The sequence below is a fragment of the Dermacentor albipictus genome, chromosome 2, assembly GCF_038994185.2.
Source record: "Dermacentor albipictus isolate Rhodes 1998 colony chromosome 2, USDA_Dalb.pri_finalv2, whole genome shotgun sequence".
Classification (NCBI taxonomy): Eukaryota; Metazoa; Arthropoda; class Arachnida; order Ixodida; family Ixodidae; genus Dermacentor; species Dermacentor albipictus.
The window spans coordinates 83,178,124-83,198,866 of NC_091822.1; the positions used below are offsets into that span (position 1 = coordinate 83,178,124).

General features: G+C 43.3%; 1 long non-coding RNA gene across 1 annotated transcript; it reads right to left on the reverse strand.

Moving 5' to 3' along the window:
- Window positions 1–7,546: 7,546 nt before the first annotated feature.
- LOC135895859 (uncharacterized) lies at window positions 7,547–10,570 on the reverse strand. Its single transcript, XR_010562501.1, has 3 exons — window positions 10,543–10,570; window positions 8,791–8,870; window positions 7,547–7,824 (listed from the first exon to the last, which is right to left on the reverse strand). It is a non-coding gene; the product is annotated as an uncharacterized lncRNA (long non-coding RNA).
- Window positions 10,571–20,743: the final 10,173 nt, after the last annotated feature.

The following is a 20,743-nucleotide window of genomic DNA, read 5'->3' on the forward strand; positions in this document are numbered from 1 at the left end:
TATACACCCGCCGTGGTTGCTCCGTGATTATGGTGTTGGGCTGCTGAGCGCGAGGCCACGGGATCGAATCCCGGCCCCGGCGGCCGCATTTCGATGGGAGCGAAATGCGAAAATACCCGTGTACTTAGATTTAGGTGCACGTTAAAGAACCCCAGATGGTTGGAACTTCCGGAATCCTCCAATACGGCGTGCCTCGGAATCAGAAAGTAGTTTTGGCACGTAAAACCCCATAGTTTAAGAGGACTTTGCAGCGCATTTTATTTTGCGCATGGTCGAGGCCTGTTCTTGCGGTTGGCGTAGGCGTTACCGTCGTAGTGCTGTCCTGCTATAGATGGTCCATGCGTCGCTCGCTCTCGGAGGGTTGGATGGTCACCAGAAGTATTCGGTGCATTTTTCCGGTAAAATGACAAAGCGAGGTTAGCGGGCTACACCCACACTCCGGCCAATCGGCTCGGTTGCGGAACCAAGACAGCGTTCCAGATTCCGCTACTTCTCTGTGCGTTGAGCGCGCGTATAGTATAAGCACCCTAACGTTTATGCTGAGCTGTCGCCTCTATGCTGGGATCTGATCGAAAGGGACCATAAACGTCATAGTAGCAATGTATAATATTTGTCTAGGTGCTGTATAACGCCGATGAATTTTTTGCTATTGTTTACAATGCTTTGACACCGTCTTACAATGTGGCGATACCATAAATTCTCTGACACATACTCCGATATGTGCTAAATGTTTATCGAGGTGTGTTTAATTTCTATCGAGATGTGTTGAATGTTCAATAAGTTGGGGTACACGTGGAAATGAAACTGTTGTTCCAGAATGCAACATCACTTTCAGACGTTTGGAAAGTCGTAATTTTGTCCGTTTTTGAACACTTGCCATGTGGCGTGTATTGTCGCTTCTGCGTTGTTCAGTGTTGCGGGTAACGAAGAAACGATTGGAAGCTCCGTTGTCATCCTTCTCTCACCATCGCTGCTCCATTTCGATTTTCGCAACGCTTAGTGTAGTCTTGTACGAACTATGCCCAAGGAGAGTATTCTCATTGCGATGCCACGCATACAAGCAGCCAGTGTTGCGTCAGTTCGATGGGAAAACTTGGTTAAGTGGTTAGAAGGCTTGGCCGGCAGCTGAAGAGCATCGAGCTTTGAATCTACAGGGAGCAAAGAGTTTTGTATCACTAACAAGAAAGTGTTTTATATTTGGATTACTGATGACAAACTCAGCGATGCGTTGATGCGTTAGTCCTGCCTACAAGGAAAATCACCATTAAGGAATGCGCAAATTCAACCCTCTTTCTGAAGTCTGTGCCAACGAATATTTTAGTGAAGTTGTAAATAAATGCTTTAGAACTAACACCGATGCATAAAGATTTTTTAAATTTCAGGCTATCCAACGTGTAATAGCGTAAAATGTTTTCTTAATCAGCATATAGGCTCCACATTTATAGCATGTACATTGCATGTATATGAACTACATCGATCAAAAGCTACGCCTCAATAAAAACTTCAAGTCAAATGAATGCAGTGTGAGACATATGCGCTCGCGGGAAGCTGGTGATGTCAGATGTAACGCGATGTTACATTTACGTATTCTGTACTTCTTGTGTCACAGTAGAACGTACCCATTCTGGAGGATTGCTGGAGAACGGGATCACTGCCAGGGGCACCTACGAAGCGAATAAATCAACAGAAATAAAGAAACTAAAATACCCAATAAGGTAATCCACCGTCTCATAAGCAAAACTGTGTACTTCAGAGGTGCCTGTGAGTTTACTTTGTGTATTTAGGTAATAAGTAGGGAAGTATACTTTTAGTTACGTGGGACAGAGGCGCTTATATGTCATTGGTAAACCAAACTTGTGTCGTTTCGTGCGCTAGCCCTTTCATTCGGAGGGGACGCACAACATTTCTATAGATATCCACAAGTGCATCCGCCGACATAGCGACTGACCGAACAGCACCCAGCAGCGAGGTATGTTTGTGTCTCTTCCTTGGTACTTTGTGGTTGCATTTGTTTGCGCTGTTACAATTTTTATGTCAAGTGAGGTAGGCGCGACAAATCAGCGAAATGAGGCAAAGTAAGCTTAGCTTTCGAACGAGTTCACCTGTGCTCTCATCGCCCAGACAACAGACAGCGATAGCCTCTCAGTGCACGTTTTCTTCTGATATAGAGCGCCCGTCAGGCCAAGGACCATTATGTCATGGAATAAACAGAGGAACTCTCCAGGAACGATTGCCTAGTGCAGTATTGACTGACTACTTCTGGGCACATATCGCCTAAGTGAACTTTTAGCGGTTAGTTCTTGCTTGCGTCGGAAATTGCGGGACATGGCGAAATGCACTTGTATGCATAAGATGTAGAGACACCGGCGTCACTGAGCGTTAAGAATTTATGAGGACTGTGTAAGGCAAGAAGACTGGGTGATGTCGAACCTATATGGAACCTATATGGAACCTAAATGCGTTTCATCGCGGCAGCTTTACGAATTGGCTGAATAGTGATATTAAAAATGATGCGTTTCCTAGTGGGCTTCTACACAGCAACTCATTGTCTCATAAACATACCGCAATAACTCCATCATCCAAACAAAGAAAGAATTAGGGAAGCACATCACACAACGGCGAACACAACCCGATTCATCCCGCTTGAATAGATGAGCAATGTATGGGGCCCGACAAGATATGTGTTACCACCTCTCATTTCCGCAGTGGCTGTAACAATTACTGATCTGTTGCGATTGTACTACATGGAGACTTGTAGTGTGATACGAGATTTCATGACGATGACGACTGGGGTGATGACAGCGCAGACATCATGACTGCATAAATGTTCCCGAGTTATCGTTGTCAATAGTACAAGAGCCCTTGGCGAGGCCACAATGTTACTTTCACTATGCTGCAATGCAAAACAAAAACAAATAATGAATGCATTGATAACTATTGAGCTATAGCGCAACCCTATAATTGTCGTTTAGATCTTTAAAGTATATTCAGTGGAGGTATTCTCTTGAGGTCGCTTTCAGGGATACAACATTCACTTAGGGCTCATTGGCTGGTTGAGCAAAACGGAATGACCTGATCGTTAGGGAATAGGTCCCGAGATGTTTTTCTTCGAGAAGCAAATTTCGGTGAAATTTTACAGTGCCTGCCCCTACGCCCCTGAAATGCAGTAATAAAGCACGTTTCTTTGGGATGCAGTTTCGGGCTCTCTCGGTTATTTTCATGGTTGAGAAAATAACCGTGCAAACAACAGTGCTTTCCAAACGCTGGGTTTGTTTATTATCCCAACAAACCTTTCTTAGGTACACACAAATTTTGATGAGTGTAAATGCTCTCTTGTTAGTGCTTTCATAGAATAGTTCCAAGTAATTTAGCAGTCCGCTAAGAGTGATATGAGGTCATTTCGTTTGCGGTATTTAGCCCTGGATTGACTTTAGCGCTTAGAGGTTAAGTTGCCACAGTGTCACTGGCACTGCGTGTTGAGTACTGATATCAACCAGGTCCGATTTGTCGGTAGATAAAGCTGCACGCATACACATTATGCAGGCAACGGAAATTGTCTCCACAACGCCAGAAACAGGGCCTCCTGTGAACAAGGCATCCTTGTTTGTATGACGGAGCCCGTGTTCAATGTTATGTGCGTGGAACCGTTATTCGTAAAATGGCTGTACAACGGAAGCAAGCTGACTCATCAACGAAATTGAGGTACAACACTGTTAGGAGTGCCTTGTTGGGACAAATTGCTCAAGTTCTTTCTGCAGAGCACAAATCTAAGGAAACCATGCCATATGAATGAAGAATGAAGCTACAGAGATATGAAGCAGAAAAAATACGTACTTTTGTACGTAGAAAACAAAAACCTGCGCGTATTTTTTTCTTTTATTTGATTCCTTAAATTGCTAGAAGCGACTACTGCATGAGGATAAATAATTATTTCCGCTGTGCCGCGGCACGATATATCAACGAGCGTGAAACTGGTGCGCAATAAATATTATGGGACAACAACATTTTATAGCTGCCAGAAAAGCCACAATGCCAAGCAGTCAGCAGAAAGTAGCTCGTTATTTTTGTTTGCGTCGTTGAGTCAGGGCGCACCTAAGGCCACTCGAGGGTCAAGAACACATTTGCTGCATTTTATGACGCACATTGGAATATGCGTACAGTAGAGCGAAGCTTCACTGAAAGAAGGACACCCTTTTTGGCGACATGTCCAGAACCTCCGGCGCCAAATGCAGAGTGAAAACATGCAGCTCTTGAAGCTTATGCGATTACTGAGCTGCAGAATGAGCCACGACTGTCCGCTTGAAGAAAAGAAGGACTCTATGAAGTTTTCCCTGAACGCCCTGGATATCCGAATAAAACATGCTGGAGTTACTTCTCTTAGAGCACAAGACCTTTACGTTACAACCGAATCAGGCATGCCGCATGAACCAAGCGTTGGGGCTAAGAGCAGTCGAATTATGAGAAAGGAGGAATTCTCTCTGCGACCACTGTGGCATGAGAATTTGTGGTGAAGGGCACTCTAATAGGATTCCAGCTTTGGTGTCGCCTCTAGATAGTCGCTTTAAACTTCACAAGGGCATGGGCGTATAACTCTATGCGTCAAGGCACCTGCCATCAATTTTTAAACCACAGAAACAGACCTACGCGTCTGTATTGTTGGGACTCGATGCAGTAAGGCCAGAAACGTTCCAGGCATAGGGATAAGGAAGTCTCAGTTTAGGTATGAAACGAGAGGTTTATTTATACATTGAAGGAAGTAGTCAATTTCCAGTAAGATCGGCCTCTGTAGGGCTGGACGGGCCATTTGGAAGCAATTCTTTTCTCCTAGTTCCCTATACAGCGGAATTCGATAAGAGTGTTCCTGCCAATCAGAGAGGTTCCACGGTTCACTTAAATTCGCCCATGGTCACGACTCTTTACCGGGCTCGGCCTCTTGTCCATCCTTGGAACCCACCTGATATTCAAACTTCAGACACCATTGCGATACTTGACGAGATAATGGGGAAGCAGAGGCCCACGCTGTTTCCATAAAAGTCGTCGACATTTTTTCCTTGCCGCAGTTATTTGCCTCTCCATGATGGTCTCTTGTCAGTGGGAGGAGACTGGGCTTGACGGTCGTTACCACTTGTAAAAAATACGGCCGTGGTTGTTACCTCGAGGGAACGTATTTAGTTGCCCTAAATAGTGGCCGTTCGGTGCGATCGCCATCTGGGCGGGCGCGGGTGAAGGGTTCGTCTCGTGGGAAGCATCGAAAGGATGCAGATTGCCGCCTTCAGGTGCAACAGTATCCCGTGTATCCCATCTAACATTAGCCAAGTCATTCAAAAATTATATAAACAACACGGTGACCGATAACATTATAGTACCTACGGTGTTTGGTCGTGAAATCGACGACCAAACATCGTAGAATTTTTATTCATATCTTGCACCTTGTTCTTTCATTGTGTTTCTCTCGTTGAACAGCGCGGCTAATGTTAGCTGTGTCATCCTATGTAACTTTCCATGCAGCAAGACACATTATAGAAAGTGACCAACCTAAGATTGTGACAACATACCTGTGCATGTAATCCCATGCTTCCATAAATATTAAGATAACTTCAAAAAGTGCGCAAACTGACACAATGTCAATATAGTTTTTTCAGTGCTAGCAAATTGTGGGCAGTATGTAACCTTCAGAAGAAGCAGCAACGCAAGCAATGCCACAGTAATCGCCAAACTACATACGCTGTATACACTTTAAATGTGTTGCATGACATATGGTTAAGTTGTAGGTCCGTTTATGTATGACAAACTTGCCAGTACTTCAAAGAAAGGGCTAGACAGCATCATAATGATTTTAGAAAAGCATACGGTAGCCACTTGGCCGAACACACCAAAAATTGCGAAAGCACACGACGCTTGCTATCACAGCTATCTTGAGGCACACGACACAGTTGAAGCGTATTTTATATGGAAAGCAGGTGATATGTGTGTCAGCGATCCGTTTTTGGCGTTGTAAGAGAAAGAAGTGACTTTTTTTCGAATTACGTATGCACATGAACGAATTGACTATGCAATATTATAAATGAACTCATAGACTTTTACAATCTTTTGTAGGATGATGTGTACATGATGCACCGGTTTTTCAGACCATGATACGGATGATCGTTTGAAACAAATGCTAGGTGGAGGTGCAGAGTTCATTCAGTCGTGTGTACAAAAGAAATACCTGTGCATGTTTGTGACTTTTCATTCACTACTGATATTGCTAGAAGCGACTGCTCTACGAGGATAATGAATTATTTCCTACGTGCAGCCGTATTATACATCACCGGGCGTGAATCTGGTGCGCAGTAAATATTGCGAGCCAATAAAATTTGCTGGCTGCCAGAGACCCCATTATATGAAGCAGTCAGCGGAAAGTAGGCCGTTATTTTTGTTGGCTTCGTGTCAGGGCGGTCTGAAGGTCACACTTGAGTATGAACAACACAGGTGTTACGTTTATTAATGAACATTGGAATATGGTTAGAATAGAGCGAAGGTTCACTGCTAATGGGAATCTTTTTGCGCCGACATTTCCAGAACCTGTAGCGCCAAATATTTCGCCAGAATAGGCAGGCCTTGAAGGTTATGCCCTTGAAGGTTAGTTTGCTAAGTTAGCTGTAGACTAGGCTACAGAAGTCCTCTTGAAGAAAAGAATGACCCTATGAAGTTTGAAAGAAACCCGTTGACTATCCAAATAAAACAGATGAGAATTGCCTTTGCGCACAAGTCGTTTATGTTAATACAGGGTCACGGATATTACGTTAGCTGAGCGTTGGGGCTATGAACAATGGAATTTTGAGTAACGAAGACTTCGCTCAGCGACCACTGTGTAAAGTAATTTGTGGTGTGGGACGTTCTAACAGTATTCCAGTTGTCTTGCCTGGTCTAGGTCATAGCTTTAAATTTTAAAAGGTCATTAGCCTATAACTCTATTTGTCAAGCTTGTAACCATCATGCGCTACATGTTATACTACAGAAATAGGCCTGCACATCTTTGTTGTGGGGGCTTGGGGTAGCATTCAGTGCAGAAACCCTGCAGCTGTAGGGACGTGCGAATGAGGCACTAGGGGTGAAAGAAGCTAATTTATATATTGAAGGAAGTAGTCAGGTTCTAATCGGATCTACCTCAGTAACACTGCAGAGGTACTTTCAAAGCAGTTGATTTCCTCTTGTTCCCTATACAAGGGAATGTTATTACCATGTTACTGCCAACCATAGCGATCGCACTGTTCGCTGCAGTCTGTCCATGGTCGCAATACTTTACCGGACTTGGTCTCTAGTCTAACCTCAATGTCAGGGCCTGGAGTTGGTTTACGTCCCCTGGATGTTGGTAACATCAGGCGGACAATATCGATACAATCCCGCAGATTAGCAACAAGGCATGTTGAACTTGGGAGCCCCTTAAAATAGAAGAAGACGAAGAAGCGTTTGCATGCATTTCGTTCGTGCTTGCAATAGTACATCCGTGGACCTTCCTCTGTACTTCGGCTACAGTGGGAAATTTAAACAAACAAAGCCAGAATGCAAGCAATGCTAATTTATTTTGAAACCATTCCGTTCAGTGACTTCCACCCCCACCAATCAGTTGGCCAAATACTGCTGGCTTCTTTTGGAAGTGGCTGCGCATCCGAGGGCGCCGCTAGCCATCGCAGCGACCGGATTGGCCTCCGCAGCGAGCCGACTCGCTGGACATTGCAGCGCTGTCCAGGCGGGCCTCGGTAACTCCTTGTTCGCTGCGAGCCTCTCCGTCACCACATCTTTCTGACTCGGAGCGACCCTCACCACCGCAGGCTGACGTGCCTGGGCGAGGGAGGAAGGAATCAATTTCCACCTTGAGATGTAAAATTCATTAGGAAAACCATTAAGTCGTTCGAGGCCGTAACGAAGAAAAAGGTGAAAAAGTAAGTCGGCGTTTTTTTTGCATTCATTCCCACATTTAACCACATGCAAGCCTAGGATTCACTCGACACTGTGGCTCAGCCACCAGGGCATTCTCCTGCTGAGCGCGATGTTGCCTCTCTGATTCTCGGCCTCCACGGCCATGCTATAGTTTGGTCGAAATGGAACAATGCAGGTGTACTCAGAGTTTGCAACCCGGTTAAGAGCACTGCAGTGATTTACTACGGCTTGTCTCATACCACCCGAAGTGCTTTTGCACGTTAGGTCCTATGAATCAACCGCGCGTAATGTTCACTGAAAGATTAAGCAATTTCAAGGATCCGTAAAAAAAAGTGAATATTTCGTACGTGCCCTAAAAACGGACGTAACCAGCTAGGTTAGGGCACATTTTGCATGTAATCGAGCATATCGAATAAAAAGCGTTAAATATTGTTGCTACAGCTCATTTATTAAATTATTTTCTGTAGCACGACTGCAGGAATATGCCGTTCTAAATACAGGTCGTCATAAACAAGAAAAACATGCCTTCACTGAAATAATGGTGCAATAGTAGGACGATGCGTGCTCTGGGTAGCAAGTTCCAGGCAAACACAGCCTCTAGGGTCATATTGATCGGACATGATTAGGGATGATGGCCTGATGTGGCGTGACAAGAAGCCTAGTCGTAATTGAGGTAATGATGCCGTAAAGGCTATTTTGATGTGGTGACAAATTTCTGAATGAACTTTGATACTATGCGCAGGGCGAGTATTAAGGGCTAGGGGGTGCAAAAAACAACCCTTTACAAAGTTATAGCATCAGTTAGATTTACAGTTGAGGTGGGAAGTGTGAAAGAAAATGATGTATCGCTCTGCTATTTATACAAACCTGCCACAAGGAGAGCGTAAACAGCCAGTACTGCGAGGATTGCCTTGGCGTTCATTTTAGTTGGATCTGGTAGAGGATACCTGTGAAAAAATAATTTAGTATTCATCTATGTGAAAACTCATTTATGCCTAGTTTTCGCTGTATTTTTCACCTTTAACAACGAACATAACAGTCGTCTTCAACATTGCAAAATTGCAGCCATATTTTCTCCAAACAGAGCCGTATAATTCGAGTAGTTGTACAAATAACGTCTAACAACCGTACTTAAACTACTTCTTTTAATGTGTGAACTGCCAGTTTGAGCTCGGTGTCACATTTGGTTCTTGTAGAATGCCATGAAAACATTCGGAAATAAGGCTTATTTAACAGTTTCCAGTGGTGCAGCAAGTAATTTGCTTCTAAAGCCACAATATGGCACTGGCAATACACTGATATACGCACCAACCCTAATGTTACTGATTTCATACAATATAGCTACAGAACGCCACAGTCCAAGTATTCCATTTAAGTCCATTTAAACGCCCGTTAACAATATGGAGAGCTCTAATGAAATTTTGCTATTTATCTACCATAATTTATTTTATAGTCATATGCCAGAAAATAGGCATGAGAAACTCTTATGTGGTGGGACACTTTGGTGCTCGCGGAAATTGGAGAACTTGGCTAATTACGATCGGATAACACTTTGTAGTCCTTGAATGAGTAATTTGCAACCAATATTTCCATTAGTACACAATAAACAACGCCTCTACGTCGCGCACCCTGTTCCCTACTTTGAGCAATCTAATTGTGTGTTCCATTTAAAACATCGAGAGGACTGGTGAGACTTGCCACGCGTACGCATAAATTTCAAATCAAGCCTAAATAAGTATTCAGGATTCGCCTGCGAATCTTACACTTAACGTGCGAACTTTCGCCAAAAATTAACTCTAACCTGCCGTAATTACAACGAAAGGAGAACTAAGAGGTAAGTGTATTTATCGTAGGACATTGGAAACGTTGATTGTGAAAACTTGTAACAATCTTTCAGATAGGTTTGCAAAAATATTTCCCACTCTGAAACCCACCATGCACAAGCGAAACTCAGTTTCAGCGCGAGGTTTAGTTTACCCAGTAGAAAGAGGCCGTACACAATTCGTATAGGATCTCAAAAAGAAAGATGCAATATAAACCTACACAATGAAAACTTTTATGCAAACGCCTTGAGACGGGCCACCCAATCTATGTAAAATTGAAGACGTTGTAGATTTCGTAGTTGTATGAATCATTGTAGCTAACATTTTTAAGTACACCGGGGCATATTTAGAGGCTTATCTGGTAATGCCAAATACAATCAAAAAAGTATAATTGATAGACATTTCTTTAGTCCCTAATTTACAAATGCAAACAAACATTACCTCTAATGTTAACCATAGACGTACCCGCAAACCCATGCGAACTTAAACTTCATGTATTATATACTTCTCTCAGGACACTTGAACACATGCACACGGCCTTTCCGAGCACCTTCCGTCACACGAACAATTTCGCTACAGAAACAGAGTCAAACGCTTTGTTGCCTTCTAAAATGTAACTCCTTGCAGACACTCATAAGCAATGCCCCTGGTAAGGTGAAGTTTCGCTACTTCATGCATTCGCAAAGTATTCCATGAAACCAACCATAACCGCCACCTAACTTTACTTGGTAACATTTTAGTAATAGTCACATAGACCCAACACTTATTTTATGTAAGAAACGAAGCATACACTCACCATGTGTAACTTCCAAAACTATTTGTCGAAAGCTGGATCAACGCTGCCGCGCGAGCTTCTTTTATACAAGTTGTTCGGGAAAACAGGGAATGAAAGAATAGATAACAGAGAATTGCGTAGAATTATTTACCCAATAAGAGAGCGCCGTTTGGGTAACACTAAAAGGCAACCAACAAAAAGCAGGCTTCCTGTTCTACGATAGGCTGCACAACCTCAACAAATGCGTCGCACATAAGGTAAACGAATCAGGACACACCTTTGCTTTAGAATGACAGGAAGTGGAAAGCAGAAAAAATATGGTGCAAAATTTGAAGGTTTGTGCAATTGACCTGGGCACAGCTTCTTTTTTTACTTGTATAAAGGCAGGAAGTGCCCTAGAATCTTCTGTGACTACTCCACTAAATACGTTGCGTATATACAACGTCGGCTCAGCGGATTGTTCCGTGGACAACGAAAACTTTCCGAGGCTTTGTGTGCTAAAGTTCTTTCTGTGGGTGCTAATAAATTTTTTTCTGAATACTTTGTGAATTCACAATAAACGAACGTCGCTAATTCGGCATCCAAAACATTGTTCTGTATATCATATGCACGTACCATTGTTCCTGTTACTAGTGCTGGCACTAACGTCGCTGGCGTTATCGTTGCGAAGTTTCGCTACCAAGGCTTGCCTTGAATGCATGCATCGCCAACTTTCTGAAGGTCGCCTCCAACGTATTAGCTGCTCGTTGCCATTCAGAACAGTGCCAATTTTTTTGTTACCGTTCTACGAAGCATCGCCAGTCATCCTCTAATTGGTTCTACAATGACGATGCAGTGCTCTAGGACTTATTTTTAAACCGCACAAAAAAGGCATTGCCTTGTCACAAACAAGATGTAGTTGGTACATTTGAGGCGATGATAAAGTAAGTGAAGTAGACCGCTTTATTAATGTTATCCACACTTCATAGGAGCGGTGGAGCGCTTGTATTGCACTTACTGGAGAGTATATGAGAGAAGGATAAAAGTGCGGATGAATAATTTGGAGAAATAAAACTTGAGAGCATCAATCTCAGTCTTTATTGAAGAACCGTCACCGTTATTTCTCCTGCTTCTGCAGAACCCATAGTGACGAAGTGGCCAGCAGTACACTTTCGCACTTCGGCTCTGCAGAGTTCCTCATCTTAATTGTTTTTGTCGTGGAGCTCTGTGGTCGTCCAAACGTTTTAGTTGCTTATGATCCACAAAGACCATAGCGTGGACGTGCGATGACATAACACCAGAGGTAGAAGAAGCTTCCTTTCTTAGTGCTTTGGACATACAGGCTTGGTGTGTCTCAATCGCCTTAGGTCTTTCAGCAGCCAAGAGCTCTAACTTGGCGTACTTTCAGTCGCTTGCCTCGAGGCACTCCTTGCCACCATATTTCCCTAAGTGCAAATAACAAGATATTATAAGCGAATTATGAACCTCCCATTCCCTGTTCTTTCATCGCAAGGTAAGTGGCTCATGGCATCGGTATTACAAATCCCAGAATCCAGTGTGAATTTGATGCCGGATTAAGAGCCCAGTGTTTTGCGCTGGGCAGTGGGGCGCTGAGCAGGCGCGGAATACTGGGAGGCACTGGGTACTGGTGCGCAAGGCAGCTGTACAGCGTGAAATATGCGATGCTTGGTCCCCATATATATATATATATATATATATATATATATAACACAAGCAGCAGCAGACCGGATTTTAAAGTAATAAACAATAAAAAAATTCAGATGTTCACACAAGGCAGGATTCGGATGTCTAAGCTGCAGATCCCAAGCTCGGTGCTTTACCAGTATATCACGCCAGCACATGGCACGACGTAGACAAATTGCCATGTGAAGCTCCAGAACCAGTTTTACATGCACAGAGAAACCTGTCGAACAGACTGGGTAATGCGCTATCACCACGCTACTAAAACTTACGCCTATGTCAGAAAGAAAAAGTTCTCCATGTTCAATATTATGCTAGCAAATGCCATAATACCAATTTTCCTTTGCGATAGGTATTTTAACTTCGGAGAAAGCAATAAAGAACGGCCAACGCAGGACGCTTTATCGGTTGTTAATGCCGATTTTGAGAGCAATTTCTTGTTCTTCGGGGGAGGGATATACGCAACGTTTTCTTAGTTTTCAGATGCGTTTCAATCGACAAGTCTGTCTAGTCCCATATCTTCCTCCTAGGGGCGTAGGCTAGTGCTGGCAGCATTCATTAACAGCGCATAAACGCATGTTTGCAATTCGTTACATCTTCTCTCATCGCTCCTTTTGCTTACACTGTAGACACAAAAAAACATGCTTTACTGACGCGAAAGCTGAAATATGGTGTAATTTATCCTTGTTACCGTGTTGATTCCTGAGCGCAGGTAGGCCGATAGTGCATAGACGGACTCGGCGGGTACGCTAGATCGGTTGAAGTGACAGATCTCGGCGCGGGTACTTTGCGAATGCTAAAATCTATGTATCTGAGCCCCAGAACCGTTTATCTAATAATTCTTAGTGCACTAGGGAAAGTGGAAGCTCACAAATTGCGTCAGCTTTGTTATCGGTGCGGTAATCTCAAGCAGCGGTAGGCTTAGAGCGCAGGGTCCGTTCGAACGTGTCCGAACGACTTCTGCGTTTCGTTTCGACTCCATAACACAGCGACAACGGCGACAACTCGTAGTGCAAACTACTATATAACAAGGCGTCCTGTGCGTTTATGTGGTTTCGTTCAAGGATGTAGCTATCCACTCAGTCGAAAGGAAAACGTCATGAAACCGAACTGATCTTTAGCGTCAAATCGACTTTTATGACCCCTAAATGTAGCGTTATTTACGACAAGAGATTGGCATCTTGCAATGAAATTCTATGGAGCATTTAATATTTAGCAGAGCCTACACTTGTTGCTTACCGGAACCATTACAGCACAACCCCAACCATTCAGTGAAGCTTGCAGTGCGAGCCTGTGAACTGCAGCGAGAACCAGCGCGCGTACAGAACAAACCAGTGCATCCTAGCTTCATGGCAGCGAGACCAGGGTCTCGTTCAGTGTGACCCAGCTTTTATACAGCGTACTCACTGGTGTCCGAGTGATCCCAGCGAGCGCGAGCATCCCCAGTGCGATACTGTGTCAAAAAACGAGCTGGTTCTACGCTGGAACGCTCCGGAAGACGCAACGTTTTGCAATAGGGATTACAATGCCAGCGGGCCCCTCTTGCCGAAGGGAAGAAGCACCTGTTGACTGCATACGATTTCTCAACGAGCACTGTTGTATGTCAGCTGATAGTGTCTCACAAAAAATCACCCGTTTTACATGCCGGAACCACAATAAAATATCGAAACTTCTTAAACTTAACTAAATCATCCGGGCATCGCGTTTCCAAAAAACGAGAGAACATTTTGTTCTTTTCTTTAATTTGTTTCAAAAGTGCTCCTGCGGGCCCCTCTTGCCGAAGGGAAGAAGCACCTGTTGACTTCATACGATTTCTCAACGAGCACTGTTGTATGTCAGCTGATAGTGTCTCACAAAAAATCACCCGTTTTACATGCCGGAACCACAATAAGATTATCGGGGGTTGTTTAGTGTATACCTAATGTGTGCTAGACAGACAATTTTGCGTTCGCCCCTTTATGTCGCCGCAGTGGCCTTGATTTCAGGCTGCGAACGTGGGCTTTGCAGCCCAACACAATAGCCACTAATCCATCCCAAAGGGTGGGTTTCTCATTAAAGGCGCATCGGCGCAGTGCAAGAGAAGTATATTAGAGCTGGGCAGATGAATCGTCAATGGACTAAGATCAGATCAGTTATGATGACAATACCCAACCTGTCGAGGAAAGACTGGTGCTGGCAGCTGCTATACCAAGCCACAGTTAAGGATTCTGTACTTCTTTTGTCAAAGTAGAACGAACCCATTCTGGAGGATTGGCTAAGATTGGGCACACCAGCAGTGACGCCTACCATACAGCTAAATCAATGCAAATAAAGTAAACACAAAACTCACTAAAGAAATTCACCGCTCCATAAACAGATCTGTGTGCTTTAGAGTGGTACCTGTTAGCCAACAATATATATTTAAGTATTACGTAGCATGGTATCTATTTAGTTACGCAAGATAGAGGTGCGAATTGGTGAGGAGCAAAGAAAAATTATATTATTTCGTGCGCCAGCACTTTCATTCAGAGGGGACATATAAGCTTTCAATAGATGCTCACAAATGTATCTGCCGAGATCGCGACCGACCACACAGCACCCGGTAGGCAGGTAGCCCCGACAAAGCAGCGAAAGCAGGCGAAGTAAGCTTAGCTTTAGAACGAGTGCACCTGTGCTCTCATCACCCAGAAAATAGGCAGCGATAGCTTCTCACGACATGCTTTCCTTTCGTATTCAGTTCCGGTAAGGCTAAGGACAATTATGTCTTGCATTAAACAGAGCAACTCTCCAGGAACGATTGCCTAGTGCGTTAACGAATGATTACGTGTACGCGCATATTGCCTAAGTGAACGTTTACAGATTAGTGCTTGCTTGCGTCGTAAATTGCGGGAGATCGCGAAATGCACTTGTATGCATAAGCTTTAGGGACACCGGGGTCACTGAGCGTAAATAATGCTTGAGAAATGTATAAAGCAAAAACACTGGTTCATACCCAATAGGGTGTCGCACGTTTCAAGGAACGTATACAGTTTTTGTGTGGCAGCTCTACAGATTGCCCGATTTCTTTAGTGATATTCGAAATAGTGCTTTTCCTTGTCGGCTCTTCCACAGCAACTCATAGTTTAATAAATATACAAAAACAATTTGAGGAAGACAAAAAGAAAAAGAATTACATGCACATACACAGAACGGCAAACGCTTGGCTTCACCCCGCTTGAATAGATCAGCAATGTATTGGGCGCGACAAGCAAGGCGTACAGGCTTACATTTCCGCAACGAATGTAACAGTAACGTAAGTGTTACCACTTTACTTCATGAAAACTTGTAGTATGGTACCAGACATCGTAAAGATGATGAAGGAGGTGATGTCTGCAGTGATATCAAGACGACAAAAACGTCTCCAAGTTATCGTTGCCTAGAATAACTGGGAGCACTTGGCGAAGTGCGCACTTAGTGCACACGTATTTGACCAATTGAGCAAAACGAATGACCTGATTGGTTGGTCGAGCTCCACGTCGCGCGAAGGTGATAGTATCCCCGAAAGTGATCGTCCGAGAATACGCCCCTAGATGACTTTCTTACAGGAGCAAACATTGCTGCAACGATTTCAGGGCCTCCATCAAGGCTCATCAAATATAGTAATTAAGGACGTTTTTATGGGCATGCAGTGTAAGGTGTTGTTATCTATATATATGTTTGGTTGAGCCAATAACAAACTAAGCGACATTGCTTCCAGAACGCTTGTTTTGTGTATGATACCAGTAATCCAATTTGTGTTCTCTTGTTTGTACTTTCACTGAATATTTGTGAGTAATCTAACAACCTGCGTACTAAGGATGATGTCTGACAGTTGTAATTGCGATATTCCACAATTGATTGACTATAGCGCGAATAAATTGCGTTCTCACAGTGTCACTGCACTGCGTGTTAGACTCTGACTCCAACCAGATCGGATTCATGAGCGGGATAATCGGGCACCACATTGAACATATATATATATATATATATATATATATATATATATATATATATATATATATATATATATATATATATATATATATATATATATATTAGACAAGCAGCAGACATTACGTCCAGAAGACAAGAAATAGAGCCTCCTGTGTGAAAGACTACACTCCGCAGTTCGAACGACGGAGGCCGTGTTCAATGTTGTTTGCCTAGAACGATTCGTTAAATTGCTTTTTTTTAGGACAACAGAATCTAAGCGACTCAATAATGCCACTGCGGTATAAAGTTATTAGGGCAGTCTTGTTGGGACAAAGCGGTTAACTCTCTTCTTAAGAGCTAAAATATAAAGAATCCATGCCATTTGAGTGGCCCAATCAAGGTACACAGCTCTTAAGCAATAAAAATACGCACTATTCTGAATTCTATTCTTGAATGACTGGCTGAAGGTGTTATGTAAAGGAGCTATTGATCCGAACAAAGAAATGAGAAGGCTGAGCTACTACAAGAAGTTAGCAGGACAGATTACGGAATTCATATGTGAAAATACAAGGCTCACGTTTTCAGCAAACAGGCGGCGAAAATTTGCGAAGCACCCAGAGTCACCATTTTGGGAGGTGGAAGTCTTCTTGCACCGTAAGTAAGGTCCTCGAGAAAGTCCCGAAATACACTTTCTAGCCTCGTCTCAGCAGACAGCAGCTCTTAGCCCTAGCAAGAAACGTAGGTGATAGAGCCGAATAAAGTGAGCGTTAACTTGCCATGAGTGACACCGTTAACTTCGTGATACAGAATACCTATTATGGAAAGGTGTCACAACCTGTGCGCAACAAGATAGTGACGCGCCTGAAAGAGGCCAATCTACAAGCGGATAAAGAAGCAGTACTTGTGGTGCAGCCAAGAAACCTGATGGAAAGCGAGGCCAATGAAGTGATACAGAACTTCAAAATGAGCAAATTTGATTCAGAGGAACAAAAGAAAGCAACAGTAAAATTGTTGAGAGACACGCAGCTGAACTGCACTGTAAAGCAGTCAAAATGTTTCCGAAAAAGGTTATCTAGAAGTCTTCTTCAGGCGCAGGACCCACAAGCCTGATTATGGTTTGCACGTGATCGTCTCCGAGAATTTATCGTGGCCACTCCAAATAAGATGGTTCTTGCAAGAGCGCTTCAAGCGGTTAACAATCGTAGGCTCTTTCTTGGTGAGGTGCTTTGATGAAGTTATCTTCGACGTATATGATGGTCTTCGAGCAGTATCTACAGCATTCTCATTAGACGTCAAGGACCTATACTACCCTGTGACGCGTGAAGGTACTCTAAATGCTGCTCGCAAAAAAAAGGAATTAATGAAATGGTTGAACTAAAATTCTGAGGCTTGCTGTTGATGAACTGCGACAATTTTCTTATCTTGCTACAATTTCCCTTACATTCGACCGCCATTAGTCATAATGGCTCTTATTATATTCAAAGATCAGGAATCTGAATTGGTTTGTCCATAGCCCCCATATGGTGTGACATTTTTCATTGTCATTTCACAACCGCACTAACGCGAAGCTAATCGCAAAACCAGTTATTCGTGTTTTAGGTAAGTTGTGGGTTATCTAATATTCCCTGAGAAATCACCACATCTGTGTCTTGATGACGCTGTAGCAGATTGTCTCAAATTATTCGCTAACAATTCTCAGGGGCTCAGGTTTACATTTTAACTATCCAAAGATTCAGTTTCTTGACCTTAAGATATTCATTTCTGAACATGGGCAAGCGTGACGGAGATACAAGCCCAAATGAAAGAAAATCGCTCTATCTTCCAATTGCGCACACTCAAAATTGATGAAGAGAAACACCGCTACCACTTGCTTTAATGTTGCTTCGCGAAACACATGTGTTCACCAGATTGAGCATAGTGTGTCTGGCGAAATAGAGAGATTGAAACGTGGAATATTCCCAGTATCAGTTATTTCATCTGCCTGTGAGACAATACTTCTAAAATCAAAGCAGGCAAGGAAGTGACCAAACAATAATTGTGACAACAGACCTGTGCATGTAATCCCATGCTTCCATAAAGATTAAAATAATTGAAAAATGTTTGCAATCTGACACAATGTAAATATAGTTTTTTCAGCGCCAGGGAGTTGTGGGCCATGTGTAACCTTCATAAGGAGCAGCAACGCATGCATTGCCAAACTAATCACCAAACTACTTACGCCCTCTACACATCAGATATTATGTATGAGATATGCTTAAGTTGCGGATGTGTTTATGTTGAACAATCTGGCAAGTGCTTCAACGACAGGACTAGACAGTACCATAATGACTTTTGAAAAGCATGCGGAAGCCACTCGGCCAAACACACCATATAAAACGCTTGCACACTGAGGCTTGCTAACACAGCTTTCTTGAATAAACAAAAAACAAAAACAGAGCAGGACACAGTTCAAGCGTATTTTATAAGGAAAGCAGGGGATGTTTGTGTCAGCTATCCGACTTTGGCGTTGGGTGAGAAAGAAGAGACTTTTTTTTTTCGAAATATCTACACACATGAGCGAATTGACTAAATAAAATATTATGCATGAACAGGTGAATTTTTCAATCTTTTGTACGAAGACGTGTACATGATGTACCTGTTATGCATACTATAAAACGGATGATCGTTTGAAACAAACACTAGCTGGAAGTCCAGTGCCCGTCCTGTCGTTTGTAGAAAACAAAAAACCTGTGCGTGTTTGTGTCTTTTCCTTGACTGCTGACATTGCTACAAGCGCCTGCTTTACGAGGATAATTAATTAGTTCCTGCGTGCAGCCGTATTATACATCATCGGGCGTGAAACTGGTGCGCAATAAATATTACGAGCCAATAAAATTTTCTGGATGCCAGAGACCCCATTATGTCAAGCAGTCAGCGGAAAGCAGGGTGTTATTTTTGTTTGTTTTGCAGATACAGGGGCATTTAAGGTCACCCTTCAGTGGGAACAACACATATGTTACATTTTATAACGCGCATTGGAATATGTTTGCAATGGAGCGGAGCTTCGTCGTTAATGGGGATCCTTTTATGCCTACATTTCTAGAACCTGTAGCGCCAAATGTTTCTTCAGAAGAGGCAGCCTTTGAAGGTTATGAGTTTGCTAAGTTAGCTACAGAACAGGCTACAAAAGTTCTCTTGAATAAAAAAATAACTCTATGAAGTTTTAAAGAAACCCGTTGACTATCTGAATAAAACAGATGTGAATTACTTGCCTTTGCGAACAAGTCGTTTATGTTAAAACAGGATCACGGATATTGCGTTAGCTGAGCATTGGAGCTATGAACAATCGAATTTTCAGTAACGGAGTGTTCGCTCGGCGACCACTGTGAAAGGTAATTTGTGGTGAAGGACGTTCTAACAGTATTCCAGTTGTCTTGCTTGGTGTAGGGCGTGGCTTTAAATTTCACAAGGTCATAGGCATATAAGTAAGTGTCAAGGTGGTCACCATCACGCGCTACATTTTATACCACCGAAATAGGCCTGCACATCTTTGTTGTTGGGACTTGGGGACGCATTCTGTGCTGGAACCCTCCAGCTGTAGGGATGTGCTAATGAAGCGCTAAGAGTGAAAAACGAAATTTATTTATATATTCAAGGAAGTTGTCAGATTCCAGCCAGATCTACCTCAGTAACACTGCAGAGGTCCTTTCTAAGCAGTTGATTTCCCCTTCTTCCCTATACAAGGAAATGCGATTACCATGTTGCTGGAAATCATAGGGATCGCAATGTTCGCAGCAATCTGTCCATGTTCGGAATACATTACCGGACTTGGCCTCTGGTGCAATCTCATTGCCAGGGCCTAAAGTGGGTTTACATGTCCGGATGTTGATAATATTAGGCGGACAATATGGAAACAATCCCGCAGATTAACAACAAAGCATTAAGAACTTGGGAGCCCCTAAAATAGAGGAAAAAAAACGAAGAAGCTGCTGCTCCTTTTATATTTAAGCCTTCTGGCATTTATTGTTATTATCTGGTCATCTTACTGGTCGGAACGAGTCAAGACGTCGGACGACTCGAAAACATACCTGCCGTACCTTAGACCGAAGGATGCTGCGCCAGCCGTCGTCTCACAAGGTGCTAGAAAAACCTAAGTTGGCACCAACGAGCACTCCGCCATGACTTCTCAAGCGGAGACACTGGGTCAGTAATACCAGCTGGTTTTGTACAAGCCTGCCTGATTGCAAGCGACAAGACAGTGGGGAAGCTAAGGACGAGTCAACAATCATCGTGGACCATGACGAGGCGAACCTTTCAGACCTAGATGTGGACGAAACTGGCTTCCGAATCGTGCGCCATCGTAAAGACATGACGGTGAGCACTCCTGTGGTAATCCCTGCAGCGTCAGAAAGAGCTGATTTAAGGCAATTCAACCCTATTATCCTAAATACTCCGATTGAAACGATTCTCTATGGAGCCCCAGCGAAGAACCATTTCACAGCACAGGAAGCATTGCTCTTGGATGTAGAGAAAGAAGGACAAGCTAACGTCCTTCTAGAGACCATGCATATCAGTGGCCTGGCCATATCTGCCTGTGTTCCACACAGTTACATGAAAAACGCGCGCATTGCTA